This window comes from Felis catus, chromosome F1, assembly GCF_018350175.1.
Source record: "Felis catus isolate Fca126 chromosome F1, F.catus_Fca126_mat1.0, whole genome shotgun sequence".
Lineage (NCBI taxonomy): Eukaryota > Metazoa > Chordata > Mammalia > Carnivora > Felidae > Felis > Felis catus.
In genome coordinates this window covers 60,555,944-60,571,271 of record NC_058384.1, presented here as the reverse complement: position 1 = coordinate 60,571,271, position 15,328 = coordinate 60,555,944, and the positions used below count along the sequence as shown (strand labels likewise).

The 15,328-nt window shown below is 47.2% G+C and overlaps 1 long non-coding RNA gene across 1 annotated transcript in view; it reads left to right on the top strand.

Annotated features, from left to right (window-relative positions):
• The window catches only part of LOC109495778, a 45,678-nt gene extending 30,789 nt beyond the window's left edge, over positions 1-14,889 (top strand). The window contains exon 3 of the long non-coding RNA XR_002739211.2: positions 14,005-14,889. This is a non-coding gene — a long non-coding RNA (uncharacterized LOC109495778). The remainder of the gene's footprint in view (positions 1-14,004) is intronic.
• The last annotated feature ends 439 nt before the right edge of the window (positions 14,890-15,328 follow it).

Here is a 15,328-nt window from a genome sequence, read left to right as displayed (position 1 = left end):
GGACCCATGGAAAGCTAGCATGGAAATATGGAGGCACCGTGAATGACAGGGTCTTCAACTCTTCAACCGATCAACAAATATTTACTGAGCTCAGCTCTGGACCAGGCTCTCCAGAGAATGCAAAATAAGTCTAAGACTTGATTCTTGCTATCAGGACCATAATGAATGTAATTAAAGGGGCAGTATAAATGCATATAAAAAACCAGAAAAGTTCAAGTTAGTATATGTGACAGATGCTGGTTGTCTATCCAACAATCATTGCCCTCTTCCTTCGTGCCAATGGACCCCCAGGTTTGTCCTGACACAGATTATTCCCTGGGAATGTAGGTCCCTTCTCCGTGTTCGGGGAAGGAACTATATTTGGTCTACGCGAATCATAGACATTCCATTTCTTATTGCCGGTGACTGGTCTTGGATTAGGCGTATGAACCTCTTCTGGATAGTGAGACATAAAGGAAAGTCTCTTGGGGTACAAGGGTTTTCTTCTCTGTACCTTTTTGTTTCTGTGCGAGATGCCAGCATGTGTGACTGTGGCATTTGGAGCCATTTGGTCACCATCAGGAAGAAGCCTAACGTGCGAAAAGCAGCACACTGAGGAGAGTAGGGAGGAGAGACGGAGTGAACCTGGGTTCTTGATGATGTGTCGACTCTGCAATAAACCTGGTATGATCCACCATCGCGTTGTGATGTGAGATAATTACATTTCTTCATTGCCAAAGCTATTGTTGACCTGTATTCTGTTCCTTGGAGCCAAACACATTCTATGAGAGACGCGTTACAAAGAGCGCAGAATGTGCAGTCATAGGAGTTAATGGCGGGTTCAAATTCCGGCCCCATCACTTAGCTCTGTGGGTCCTCAGAACCGGTGTTAGGGGAAAGGCACCGTGCTACATGTGTTGGGGGTACACAAAGACGAAGAAGCTACTCCTAAAGATTCTACTGCTCACTGGGCAAAGTCAGGCACATCTTTTAAAACGCTATGTGGGTTGCAAGGCTCAGTGGAATGAGCAACTGGGAAAGAAGAGCTGATACTCAACAAGGATGTACCAGTGTGACCAAATGGTATGTTGATGGCCAGTGTCAGTTCTGATGGGTCAATGCCTATGATGCATCAGCTTTTCAGTGTTTTGAATATTGTAGCCGTGAAAGAACCACCTTCTGGAAGCACGATAGGACGAAAGTGGAACATGTGCACTGCATTTTGAATGACGAGGAGGACTGACAGACCAGAGGAGCAAACCCATGTCAGCTGCGAGGTAGCGAAACCAAGGCAGTGAGGTGCTAAAGCGCATGTTATGTTCGGTCTGGTAGCTACTCCTTAACCGATGGGGTCTGACGTGTGAACATTCAATTTAGAGAGCGCGCACATTGGAGGACACTCAAGTTTGCAAAAGATGTCATTTATTTTTTTTTTCAACGTTTATTTATTTTTGGGACAGAGAGAGACAGAGCATGAACGGGGGAGGGGCAGAGAGAGAGGGAGACACAGAATCGGAAACAGGCTCCGGGCTCCGAGCCATCAGCCCAGAGCCCGACGCGGGGCTCGAACTCCCGGACCGCGAGATCGTGACCTGGCTGAAGTCGGACGCTTAACCGACTGCGCCACCCAGGCGCCCCGCAAAAGATGTCATTTATTTGAAAAATGTCAATAAAAGGATCTTTGAAACATGTTGTACTCAAAAAGTGGTATGTTTGTTTACAGATAAGGACATAATTGTCAGAGAGTTAAGGGAGTAGAGGTACAGAAAACAAACCAACATGTCATAGTCCTTAAAGAACAATCGGGATCAAATAACAGGTTTCTGGAACTCTAATGGCCATCAGTGGTAAAGCAAAATTCAGCTCACATGTGTTTTTTAAGAGTTGTTTTCACAGTGTAAAATAATACTTTAGATTTATAGCAGGATTACAAAATAGACTACAGAGAGTCCTCACATGTTCTTCACCCAGCTCCCCCTAACGTTAACATCTTAAACCAATATTTATAAAATCTACGAAACTAACCTTAGTGCAATACTATTAACTAAAACGTGGAGTTTTTCAGATTTCAAAAGTTTCTCCACTAAGGTCCTTTTTCTTTTTCCCCTTCCAGGATCCTCTCCAGGACCCCACACTATATTCGATGATGTGTCAAAATATATACACCTCTCTATACACGCTACATATACATCTCCTCCAAACTGTGTAGTTACTTAGTTTTTCCTTCCCTTTCACGACTTTGACAGCCTTGAAGGTCACTGGTTAGCTACTTTATGGACTATCCCTCACCTGGATTTGTCTGATGCTTCCTCATAATTAGATGGAAGTTAGGCACTATTGGCAGGATGCCACGGAGGTGAGGCGCCCTCTCAGTGCATCGTATCAGGGGGTATTGGATGGCAATGTGTGTTACTAGTGATGTTAACCTCCATCATTTTACTAAGGTGACATGTGTCAGGATCCTCTCCAGGAGTAGAATTTTCCTCTTCGTTCCCTTTGCCCAGCTGAAATAAAGGAGTGTTCACGAAAGTCCTAGGGCCAGAGCATGTATTGCCCTTCTCCTCAAAGATTAAAGCTTTTTGCTCTACATGGGAAATAAAAGAGAATGATCTAGGTGAATTTCTTGCCCCTCCCTGCGACGGCTTTTCCTCTCCCCCGTGTCTGCAGCACGACAGACCCTTCTTTGGGCTCTCTGATCTTTTCTGTTAGTGCCCCACTAGGGGGAGTCACAGCGTCCCACCGGCCCCCGGGGCCAGCACACCACCTTCACCAGTTCGTCAGCTGGTGCAGGGAAGGAACTCTTCTTCCCAGTGTCCAGATGGGTCCACCCCAAGTGGACATGTTTCTGCATTTCTTCTCTCCCTACAGGCACTGTCTCTCCTTAGATTTAGGGCCGGTTGGTTTCTCTGTGATCTGAGCTCTCCGATGACTCCAAAAACAATCATGAAACAGTCATGATAGAAGCCTGAAGTCTTCATGCATGCATGCATTGTGCAAAGTAGAGGCCATTGGGCGCGATCGACATCCAGTGTCCTTCTTGAGTTTTTGGAACCAGAGAGTGAAAGAAAATACTGTGTATCTGCACGCATCCATGTGTTATTTACCACTTTTCCTGCTCCCCCGGGCTTTGTGAGCTTTGGAGGAGAAATAGAGGCTTCTCTGCCATCTACACACATGGAAGAAATGTGGAAGGATGAAATCAAAGGAAACTGGCCTTGGAGTCCAGGGATCTGGGCCCTAATTCTGACACACGGAACGTTGTGGCCGTGAAGCTTTGAATAAATGGCCCAACTCCTCAGGGCCTCGGATTTTTTCCATCTGTAAAATGGGGTTGAGAAAACATAATGAGCGCGCCGGCCTGGGAGGACTGAATGAGAACATGTTCGAGGACAAATATTTCTCTAGACCAGAAGTCAGCAAAATTTTTTTCTCCAAAAGGCTAGATTTCAGATATTTTTGGCTTTGAGACTGTAGAGCCTGTCACAACAATTCAACTCTGATGTTGCTGCGCAAAAGCAGCCACAGAGAACGTGTAAGTGAACGGGCATGGCTGTGTCCCAGCTTTATTCACAAAAACAGGTGTCAGGCTGGAAGTGGCTACAGGCATCGTTGATCCCAGTGCTGGACCAAACTTGCCTGGACGCATTGAAGGTACAAATGACTTGGTTACTCCCTACTTAAGATTCCCTCCTCCCCACGCCCTCTGCCATTTGCTAGAATCAGGTCTCTAGTCTGGCCTGTCCTCCTATTTGAAGGTGAGGAAAAAGACTATTTTGGAGATTTCACAAACAGGTTTAGTTATCTGTGCTCTGTGTGGTCACTGGGTCACAAAGGTTGAGAAAGTGCCGCGGCTTCCGTCCAGAGAAGTCCCACCCCACTGTCCTGTTGGTTCGGCACCCACTAATGATGCCCAGGCCTCCTGTTGTGTATCCGCCCTGCCTGCAGGATGGTTATTAGTCGAGGCTCCTGAGCCAGACTCCAGGGTTCAAGTCCTACCAGTGAACGTGCTAGCCGTGTGAACTTTCTAGAACTGATTCCTCTCTTAGTTCAGTTTCCTTCTCTACAGAATGGGAATAAGAAGTCCCCACCTTGCAGATACATGTGGAGATACATGCAGAGTATTTAGAACTATGCCCGACACATAGTAATTGCTCGAGAAATATAATATTATTCCCTTGGGTAGCACTGTGCTTGTCAGACCCTATGTCAGAAGCGATGGGATTCTGAAGTTCTTAGGCAACTCACCTGGAAAGAGGGCAATAGCTTTCCTTTTTCTTATCCTTCTCACCTGGAATCAGAAACCTGGCTTGGGGTTCACGTGTGTGCCCAGGCGCCCAGACAGACTGTATCTTCTCACAGAACTGTCTCCATGAAGGGACTCCTGAGGTCCCGCAAGGGGGTGTGTGGCTCCTGCCATTTCTAACACACGCATGGCTTGGGCTCCTTCTCCTCTCGGAGGGGATGTGATTGTTTGTGTCCGTCTGGCAGGGTTGCCACACATGGGCTTGGTGACGATGCCAGTGACTGCTTAACACACACCTGAAGGCTTCCAGCTGTACCATAACCTAGTGCAGACAGGGGAGTGAGGGGCCTAAGAGTGAGGACAGAGAGAAACTACTCTGGGTTGAATGGCCGCATTTATCTACGTGTCCTTGGCCGTGATTTCTTTGACTCCAAGTTCTCTCACCTTGTGAGGACCGAGTATGGCACCAGCCCAGCCCATCACCGCTGCCGGATGGACCTCCACCAGAAGTGACAGGAAGGCACACAAGAGTGGACGGACGCTCATCAGCCAAGTGACCATGGGAGTCAGGGGAGGGAGAGCCATGTGACAGGAAGCAGAGCTGCAAGACCAAGGGGGGACAATGTGGGGCCTCTGGGTCTTCCCCGGAGCAGGAGAAGGAGTCAGTGGCATTCTGGATGCAGGTCGGATGGCTGTGAAAAGCCTCTGTTTTGTGGCTGGTACACGGACTTGCTGATTTTCAAAGTGAAGTGGCCAGGCTGTACTGGGGAGAGGTATTCAGGCTCAGGTAACTATCGGGAGCCAGAACGTGCTTCCTACTCAGGGCATTGCAGAGCTGTGCTCTCTGGCTCTGGAGCAGACTGCGAAGGCCAAGTCCAGTTGGCTTGACTCAAGAGCGAGCCCGATGGGCGATCTCCCTAGTTTGCATTGTGTGTGTGTGTGTGTGCGTGCAAGCGTGTTTACGTGCATGAATGTATGTGTATGTGTGCATGTGGCTATCTGCCTAGGTGTACATGTACACTAATAGGCATCAGTACACGTATTCCCGTGCTTACCACGTATGCACGAGCCCACGTAAGTACCTTGACACTTAGAAGGGCGAGTTAAATGAACAGACGCTTGTGAGCCTGGCAGCTTTCCTTTTGTGCTGATGGGTCAGGGCCATTGTTTGGTACAATTAACCTGGGGCTCAGAGACTTGCAGACGGATCCTACAGGGTCCTATGGCTTGGATGGCTTCCAACCTGTGGTGTGTGATGGGGTCGTGTTTCAAACCCTCATTCACACTAGACTGCCAACTTTCCTGATACCTTGTGCTCTGGAGGACACAGGCAGAGTGGAAGTATCAGACTGGAAAATTGCCCAGTGATCTGTTACAAACATATTGTCAACTGCTGGAGCCTCCAGTGCCTGTCCCTGCAGTGATGGGTGAATGCCATTCCCTTTGGCTCTTTGGAAGCCATGTCTACTCTGATTCATACTGCTGTGGAAAACATATCATGCCTCGAGTTGGAGGCGTTCAAAGGCACGAGCGTGTTGGCTGAGCTTGAGGGAGAGTGTGGGGGAGGGCGAGGAGGGGATGTGCAGGCAACTAGGGTGTAGGAGGGGGGTGTGTCCCTCTCTGCTTCTACTGCGACCTCTGTCCTATACTTGCCCTAAAGCCCAGCATGTCTGGGTACCATATCCCATCTGCTTTTTATTATCTAGCAGGGGGGGGGGGCCCTAAAGGCCCCAATTTCAACATCAGCCACTTCAGGTTTACAAAACAGAGTTGCTGTAAACCTGGCATTCAAAGACTGGGCACAATAGGCAGCTGAATTCCTGATATGATTTGAGGGTCCAAAAGGTCTCCTTGTCTCTAATGATGCACCCTCTTCCTCTAGTATAAAGCCCCTTATGTCCTCCAGTAATTCAGTTCTCATCCTAAGGAGATACATGCATTTTTATTTAATTTAGAGTTTATTATTATCTGGCAGGATCACAGAAGAGAATTAACATATTAGCAGCCCTTCATTTCGTTAATGACACCATCACCACTCTTGGCCCCTTGGAGGAGACTTGAGAGAATAGGGCGGGGTGGGGGGGGGGCGCATGATGAGTAAATTTGGATGAAAGGAATTAGAACTCAGAGCACTGGATAGGGTGTGTGTGTTGGGAGCGTGTGTGTGGCTGTGTGTGTTGCCCATTATGAAAAACAGCTGAGCTGGAAGACAGAAAGCACAACTTTGCCCCCAAGAGCTTGTAGATGCTGAATGAGACCAAACATACATGTAATACAAGTTGGGCGATGGACCCTGAAAGGCAAAATATGTTGATACAGGATCCAGTGATCCTGTTGAGTAGTGAGTATGGAAGAGAGGGATAAGGTTAGGTGGGGAAGCCTCCCTGGGCTGACTTTGGAACTGGGTTCAATCAGCAGGACCATAAGGTCAGGGAGCAGGCAGAAAGTGCACTACACTTGAACAATTCGGGGGTTAGGGGCACCGACCACCCAACGCAGTCTAAAATCCACATATAATTGTTTACTCCCCCCAAACTTAACTCCTAATAGCCTCCTGTTGACCAGAAGCCTTACTGATAACATCAACAGTTGAGTAACACATATTTCTTACGTTATATGTATTATATATATTGTGATCTTACAACAAAGTAAGTAGAGGAAAGAAAATATGAAGAAAATCGTAAGGAAGAGAAAATACATTAACAATTCTATATTGTGTTTATCGAAAAAAAATCCACTTATTCGTGGACACGCGTGGTTCTAATGTAAGGGTTAAATTGTACTGTAAAGCTAACGCTTAGCTTGAAAAATAACAACTTTGTTCTGACACTGAAGGTCAAAAGATAACAGCCTTACTTTTACTCTTGTAAATCATACTTCATACTCTTGTGAATCAGGCTTTACTAATGAAGGAAACAAAACCTCAAAAAAAGCGTCAGAGACAAGGTCAAGGAGATCCACTGGTTGCAACTTAGCGGCAGAAAGTCTGAAATAATCACCTCATTCGATAACTGTTTCTGACTCATCTGGCAACTGTTTCTAACTCATCTAGAAACTGTTTCTCTGTTCTGTTCCCAGATAATGATAAAACGATGTGATCGGCTTTAAAAACTCTGTACCCCAGCTGTTCAGGGCCACACTCTTTTCAAGAGTGTTGGTCCCGATCGGTCAGCCTTGCCTAAATTTTTCTAGACTTAGTTTGCTATACCCTAAGATTATAAAAATACTTACTAACCAGCATTTTCTCGCTTCTGTAATCTTGCTTGCTTAACACATTTCTCCCCTTCCCCTTTCCCCCTTCCCCTTCCCCCCCCCCACAAGTAACAGACAAAACCTTCCCGCCAAAGGACAGACAAAAGACGCCCAGAGAACAACAAATGTCCTTACTTTAAAATCAACTAATCAGGCCCCTCATAATCTGAAACCTCCCCTATGCTATTTGTCTCTGTCTATAAAAACGCTGTACCAACCCTGATCGGGGCCTCTTAGTGTCACCGGCAACGAGTGCGCGGAGGTCCAGGTTCGAACCTGCAATAAACGACCCTTGCCGCTTGGCTTTGACTTACGACTCTGGTGGTCTTTTGTGGGAGGTTTCGGAACTTCGGGCATTACACTAACCCAAGTTCTCCAAGGGGCAACTGTATTTTGAGAAGGTCCAGTGTCAGATATTTGGGATGGTAGGTGTTGATGAGAGTAAGAAACGAAGGCTGCCAGCCACCTGTTCCCACTGGCCCAGAAGAGTGACGAGCGTAAAGTAAACAAATCATTGAAACGGACACAAATCAATTAGATGGTGACAAATAAAAATTTTAATAGCCGGGGACGAGGTGTTATTAAAAACGACTCGTCTGAGCCTGGCGCCTTTAGATTTACATTTAAATGTAATTAACACGGAATGGCGCTTACTGTTCTCATTCTGCCAGCGGATGGTGTTCGTTAGAGCGCTTTGGAGGTGCCAGGAAGCATTATCTTGAGAAAATATTCCATCCCTATTTTCATCCATTTGTAGTTTCACTCCCTTCATTACGTTGCATTAGGAGAGAGAGCGGGGTGGCTTCCTGGTGCAGTCACTCCCCGTGGCTCATTTCCCCCAGCTGAAATCGTCGAGCGCCCAAGACAAGCTAGCCATCAGCCCCCCAACCGGTCCTCCAGGCGCACCGCGCCCTTGTCCTTCTTTCCCTCGCTATTTGTTACTAGGGGGATTTGATACCGAAAACTCGGTTGTAGATTGCCTGAGACTTTGGGGCAAGTGGCCGCTTCAGCCGCAGTGAAATAAAGCCGGCCCCTTAAATCTGCCCTGTGGTTTTCTACCTCCCGGACAGAATTGTTTGCAAAGACTGAACAACTAATGAAATTTTCTGAGCAATTATTATGCTCCACGTGTTTCACAGGCACAACTCTATTTTATCAAAAAGGGAAAAGCGATTGTTCCAGGGTTTTGTTGTCTAATGTGTGATAGTCCACTCCCAGGTATCGGGGCCTTACGCAGTCATTGGATTGTTTCTTACAAGTTCTGGGAGTTGATAGATAGAGCTCACTTGAGAGCCTTCTGCCGGCTTTGCTTAAGGGGCTGTGGTGTGGTGCTCTCAGATGCAATTGGGGATCGAGTTGCCTAGGCTCCTCTGGGACCATGGGATTGTTGGGCTGCTCTCCCCACGTGGTCTCAGGGCCTCACCTCTTCATGCAGAGTCCCCAGAAGGACAGACTTCTTGCATGACCACTCGGAGCCAGAATCTGCCAGGCTTTTTAATGCCCAGAACATCACTGTCAGTTTCCTTTTATTTATTCAGTCAGGTCACGGGTGGGCAGAAGGTGAATGTGGGAGGGGGTTACACAGGGCATGAATACCAGGAGGCGTGGCTTATTGGGGGCCGGTTTTGGAGACCGGCTGCCATGTTTTCCATTCACTTATGAGAACCCCGAGGTTCTGGTCGCTAAGTAACCTTCTCAAAGTCACAGAGCTAGTAAGGAGAACCCAGGCATCTTGACTTTCGGGTTGTATATTTCCATCCACGTTGTATTGACTTTTAAGAGTCGTGAAAAATTCTTAAAATAGTGCTTGGCCTGTAGATCATACTTATGGAATCGAATTTTATTTCCTTTCCTCTCTTTCCCACATTGTTTTCTAAGAATTGTGCTGTATCGGTTACTCAAATACTTATCAAGGATCTATTGTGTGACGAGCACGGTGCTATGGACATGGGGATAATGCCGCACACAAAGTAGACCCGTTAGCCATCGTGGTGGTGGGGTTTGAGATCTGTGTAATTAGCAAAAGGAGCTTGAGAAAAGCTCTTTCAAGTGAGGTCAGGCATGGGGGGGGGTGGGAATTGGGATTTGGCCATGGGCCTGATGGTGACCTCGTGTTAGGTAGTAGCAGGGTGTGGGGAGGGAATCAGGATGGGAGAAACACTGCCTGCCTTCTTTGTACCTGCACCTGGTGGCTGCCACCCAGACCTCCACTGTGTTATCTAAGCCTGACTTGCAGATCGGGGCACGCTAATTAGTATTACAAAGACCCCTGGTAAAGGAGGCATGTAGCAAACGATTTCCATTTTAGAACCTTTTTCTCATGTTTATTTTTGAGAAACTAGAGAGACAGAGCTTGAGTGGGGGAGGGGCAGAGAGAGAGGAAGACACAGAATCCGAAGCAGGCTCCAGGCTCCCAGCTGTCAGCACAGAGCCCGATGCGGGGATCGAACCCACAAACCACGAGATCATGATCAGAGCAGAAGTCAGACACATAACTGACCGACCCACCCAGGCGCCCCTGATTTCGATTTTTTTTTAATGTAACATTCACTTTATGTGTGTTATACAAATAGTACCTGTTCATTGGAGAAAAAGTAGGAAAACAGATAAAGGAAGAAAGGAAGGAAGAAAGAAAGAAAGAAAGAAAGAAAGAAAGAAAGAAAGAAAGAAAGAAAGAGGAAGGAAGGGGAAGGAAGGAAGGAAAGAAAGAAAGAAAGAAAGAAAGAAAGAGAAAAAATTCCCAGTATCTACTAACCCTAGGTAGTAACTATTGACATTTTGCCATTTGATGCTCATTTTTCATAATCTGTAGAGAAGTCGAATCACTATCTTGTACATCCAAAATTAATGTTACATGTTGTGTCAACTGTGCTCAAATAAAAATTTTCTTGAAAAAAAATCACATTTTTATTGAGTATGCTCTGTGTTGAGAACATGTCAAATGCACATATTTGGAACTAGTCTTTGTGTTTTATTCAGCAATGGGTCACGAACACCTTCCTATGCCAATAAATATGCCACCGCTTATACTTGTTCATTGTATGCCAACACGTTGTTTATTGTGTCATATATTAACCAGTTACTTACTGTTGCACATCTGACTTCTCTGCAGTTAGCATTCTTTAAATTTTTTTTTTTTTTACTGTTTATCTGTTTTTGAGAGAGACAGACAGATTATGAGCAGGGGGAGGGGCAGAGAGAGAGGGAGACACAGAATCCGAAGCAGGTTCCAGGCTCCGAGCTGTCAGCACAGAGCCTGATGCGGGGCTCGAACCCACGAACCATGAGATCATCACCTGAGCTGAAGTCCAACATTTAACTGGGCCACCCAGGCGTCCCTATAGTTAGCATTCTTATAGCTAAATGGTGTGCATATTCTTAAACATTTCCTTAGTATACATTTCTCAAGATGAAAATGCTGGACCAAAATATGCACACATTTTTTGACATACTTTTTTTTTTCTAATTAGGAGAGATTATACCAATCAAATGGCCCAGCATCGAGTGTGTATACCCATGACCCTACTCCCTGACTAAAACTAGTTGTTATTTGGCTTTAATGAAAAAAAAAAAAATCACTGCTATTTTGATAAGTGAAACGTGGTATCTTGTGTTATTTTAGTTTGCAGTTATTTGATTAATGTTGAGGTCTAATGCTTTTATACCTGTACCGATTAATTCATTGGATCCTTTCTTTATCAATTGTCTGTGTCTGTCCTCAATCTGTCCGGCTTCTATGAATGTACAGCTTTGTCCCCTGTCTCCGCCCCAGTCCCGAGCCCCACTTTTGTGGCCAGATGGCTCTTGGTTCTTGTTTTTGAGTCTTTCTTCTAGGACCTGCCTACATTCCACTTCCTGCTGGACTGTTCCTCTGACTTACCTTCCCAGGGACTGCGCTTCTGCCCCTCATCCCAGTCTGCGGATTCGGTTCCTGCCACTTTCTTTCAAACCTCCCTGGTGCTGACAGTTCCTGCCAAGACCCATAACATCGTCTGCCTTCCGGTGCATCCTGCCCGTCGAGACCTGTCAATACCCCCCATCTCCAACCTATTCCTGTGGGTGGACCTCTGTAAAGCCGGCCTGTTGAAGGTCATGCCAGCCTCTTGCAAGACTCCCTCGCACCCCTGCCAGGCAGATTCCATCCCTCCCCTTCTTGTGTGCCACCAACATCTACTTGCTCCGGTGGCCGAGACCGCCACCAGGCATGGCCTTCTGCTCTCCCCAACTGGGAACACACTGTCCCTTCACATCTGAACCGAGGAGGAGACAAAAAGCTAGAAAAAACCGGCTGACCCCAACCGGCATCGCAAATAGGCTAAGGTACCACCAAGGCGCCACTGACCCCTGAGTCCAGCTTTCTGCCCACATGGTTGCTGAACCTGACCTCTGGATTTCAGGAGGCTCGTGAAGCCCTTACGAGCTCATGGATAAATGTGTGTTTATTTGCATGCACGTTGTCCGTGGGAGCTCTTTGTAAGATTCTCGAGGAGCTAGTGATCCACGAAACGTTTACGAAACCGGGACCCCGAGGATTTCACTGAGTAGCTAAGAACAAGTCACTGCTGTCACCACCTTCCCTGTTACACTCTTGATAATCAGACCAGTGGGCACCATGCAGGATATATAACATAGAATCCTGCAGGAGAATCGTTGCCAATGAAAAATATCCTTAAATTCGTTTTTTTTTAGTTTACCTGAACAGGTTTAGGTTCCTTGACAGAGGCCCCTGTCCCAGGTTCTAGGAAGACCCCAAGTCTTTGAGCCTGACATCATCAGCAATCACATGATAATCAGTGAGCATCCTCAGATAAGAGCATGGGCCACTCATCACTCTCTCTGCCCTGGTGCCAGCGGCATTCTTGGGCCGGTGTTGGGGGGGGGGGGGGCTTCTAGAAGCGATGCTTGCAAAGAGAGACAGAGAGCAGCCGTGTGTCTGATCTGGGTGGCCACGTCGGCACTCTCATGGGGAGACCTAGAAACCACGGGTGCCGGTGCGACAGAGCAGGAGGGTGTTTGGAAAAGGGCAGAGTCAGGGCACACAGGATGGGAGCATAGCTGGGGTGGCTTAAATCCCACTGGCTGAACTCTCCCGCGGCACGTGTATCTCTTAAGCTGATCCTCATGGATCTGAGTGAGAAAAGCTGTGTCTGGGGCCTAGCTCTGCACCCACAGACTGTGTGACGTCAGAAAAGTCCCTTTCGCTTTTCAAGGAGAGGCTTTTTAAAAATTTTTTAATGTTTATTTACTTTTGAGAGAGGGACAGAGAGCATGAGCAGGGGAGGGGCAGAGAGAGAGGGAGACACAGGACCCAAAGCAGGCTCCAGGCCGCGAGCTGTCAGCACAGAGCCCGACGCGGGGCTCGAACGCACACAACGCGAGATCATGACCCGAGCTGAAGTTGGACGCTCAGCCGACCGAGCCCCCCAGGTTCTCCTAGACAAAGACTTTAAAACAACTGTCTTAAATGGGCACAAAGAACTAGCCAGCTGCTCAGAGTAGCTGAGTGGGGTACCATTCCACTCCTCCACTTCTAAGTTTTCGGGGGCACCTCCTGCTCTGGTGGGTGGGGGATGCCTACCCCCCAGTCCAACACTGCCTGAGACTGGGTGGGTGGATCTGTAGAAAGCTGGGGTTTCAGTATTAACAAGCCCACTAGCTTAAAGCTGCATGCCACTTCAATTGTAGCCACTTAGGAAATAAAGGTAATCTGTTCATCTCCCTTCCACTGGACTCATTTGTCTTATTTCTAAATTGGCTGAGAACTCAGGCAGGGGAGAGCAGTTCTGTTCACTGGGTCCCTCAACCCCCAGTAGAAGAACAGGGTTGGACAAAAGATGAGGTCAGATGAAGGAACATGCCTGGAATGCCAGACTTCTTGAGGCCGATAGCTCTTAATCTTGTTGGGGCTCACAAGGGTATTTGAGGGTCTGATAACAGTTGTGAAAATTCTTCCCGGTTAAAGGTTAATCATCAAAATGATCTAGTTGTCTTTTAAAGATTTATTCATTTTTGAGAGAGAGAGAGAAAGAGCACAAGTGGAAGAGGGACAGAGAGAGAGAGAGACAGAGAGAGAGAATCCCGAGCAAGTTCTGGACTATCAGCACGGAGCCCGATGTGGGGCTCCAACCCACAAACCATGAGATCGTGACCTGTGCTGAAGTCAGATGCCTAACCAACTGACCCACCCAGGCACCCTCTTATTTTTTTTAAGCCTCTTTATTGTCAAAGAGAGAACAAGCAGTAGAGGAACAGAGAGAGAGGTAGAGAGAAAGAGAATCTCAAACAGGCTTCACATTGCCAGCACAGACTCTGATGCGGGGCTCACACTCACGAACCATGAGATCATGACCCGAGCTAAAACCAAAAGTCAGGAGCTTAACCGACTGAGCCACCCAGGTGCCCCTGGTATTTTTTTTTTTTTCTAATACAGATCCCCTAATCCCATCCAATGGTGAAATCCAAGTTTTTGGTATGGGTAAAATCTCCTGCAAATAATACTGATGTTCAATCAGAATTATGTTCTATTTCAGGGTGTTCAGAGATCTCCTGAAGCCTATCCGGGGGGACGTCTCTCCCAGTACTAAGAACCCTAACTTCAGGCAACAGGAGCGATTGTACTCTGGACCAGAAAGAGCCACATTGCACATCAGTGACGTGGTCTTGACACTGATGTTGGCACTTCGCATCAGTCTGCAAGTGGAGTCCCGGAAGACTTACGGGACTGAAGGAGGAATTTTGTTTGTGGAATCCATGGCAGAGATTTCCAGGCCTCCAGGACCCTGATGGAAAGAGGCTAACGACCCCTGCCCTGGAGAGCATCGGGAGACACCAGGATTCTGCTGTTGGCGATTTGTGTCTGCTTCTCGTCAGCATCGTCTCCGAGACGTGGTCCTCACGTCCGGACGATGAATTAAGCACACGTGGGGGATGCTTCCTCCTCAGGATTCCTTCCGCCTTTGCATTCATTAAAAACAAAAATGACCAAACAGCAGCTGCTCCTCCTTGCTCAACCTAAAGCATATAATGCCAGCAGTTTTGGAAACGGCAACAGGCTGGTCTGCGTAGAAACCTCCAGAGCATTGTAGGCTAATACGTTAAAATTAAAGGGAAACGGAAGCCATCACTGCAAATTGCAACATTATTGTTCAAGCCAAGATCGTCCTAATTATAAACTAGCATTTTTATAGATGTCACAGGGGCTGTTTTAGTGCCGCTTTGCTGATGCTAAAAAGATAGTGTGGAAATGTGATCAGGGACTCTCATACTACTGCCTAACTGGAGGGAAAAAAAAAAGTTAATTAGGCTCTTTTTGGCATATTAGTGAAGACAGGCTTATTAGACACATTTACAAGCTAATGATATGCCTATACTCTGCTCTCACAAAAATGCATTTCAATAAACTGATTTACAGTTCAGCCATTTTCCTCTCTTTAACCAGTACAATCACAATTACATTACCCACATTTAATTGGCATGGAATCTGAGCGTTTCCAGGGACTGTGCTATGGAATGGGGGTCTCCACTCATCCTGCCTCCCCCAACCTGTCTTGGACCGGTCGCTTCCCACCCTGTTTGTCCTTCACCCCCTAGGTCGAAGAGCCTTGACTTGACTAAAGACCTTGGGGTCACAGTGGTGGATTTCAGAGCTATCACTAAGGAAAAGGGGGTGTATGTCGGTAGAGGGGCAGGTGGGAGGCAGTCGCCGGTGGCCTGGGTAGCCAGGGCCCTGCTCCTCCCTAGGCTTCCTGGGGAGTGAAGCAAGCACTGGACGAAAGGGACATTTCCCTCTCCAGCTCAGAAATCAAGGACGTTGCCAGTGGGCCTAATTCGTGCTTGTCTGTGCAGGATAACCCT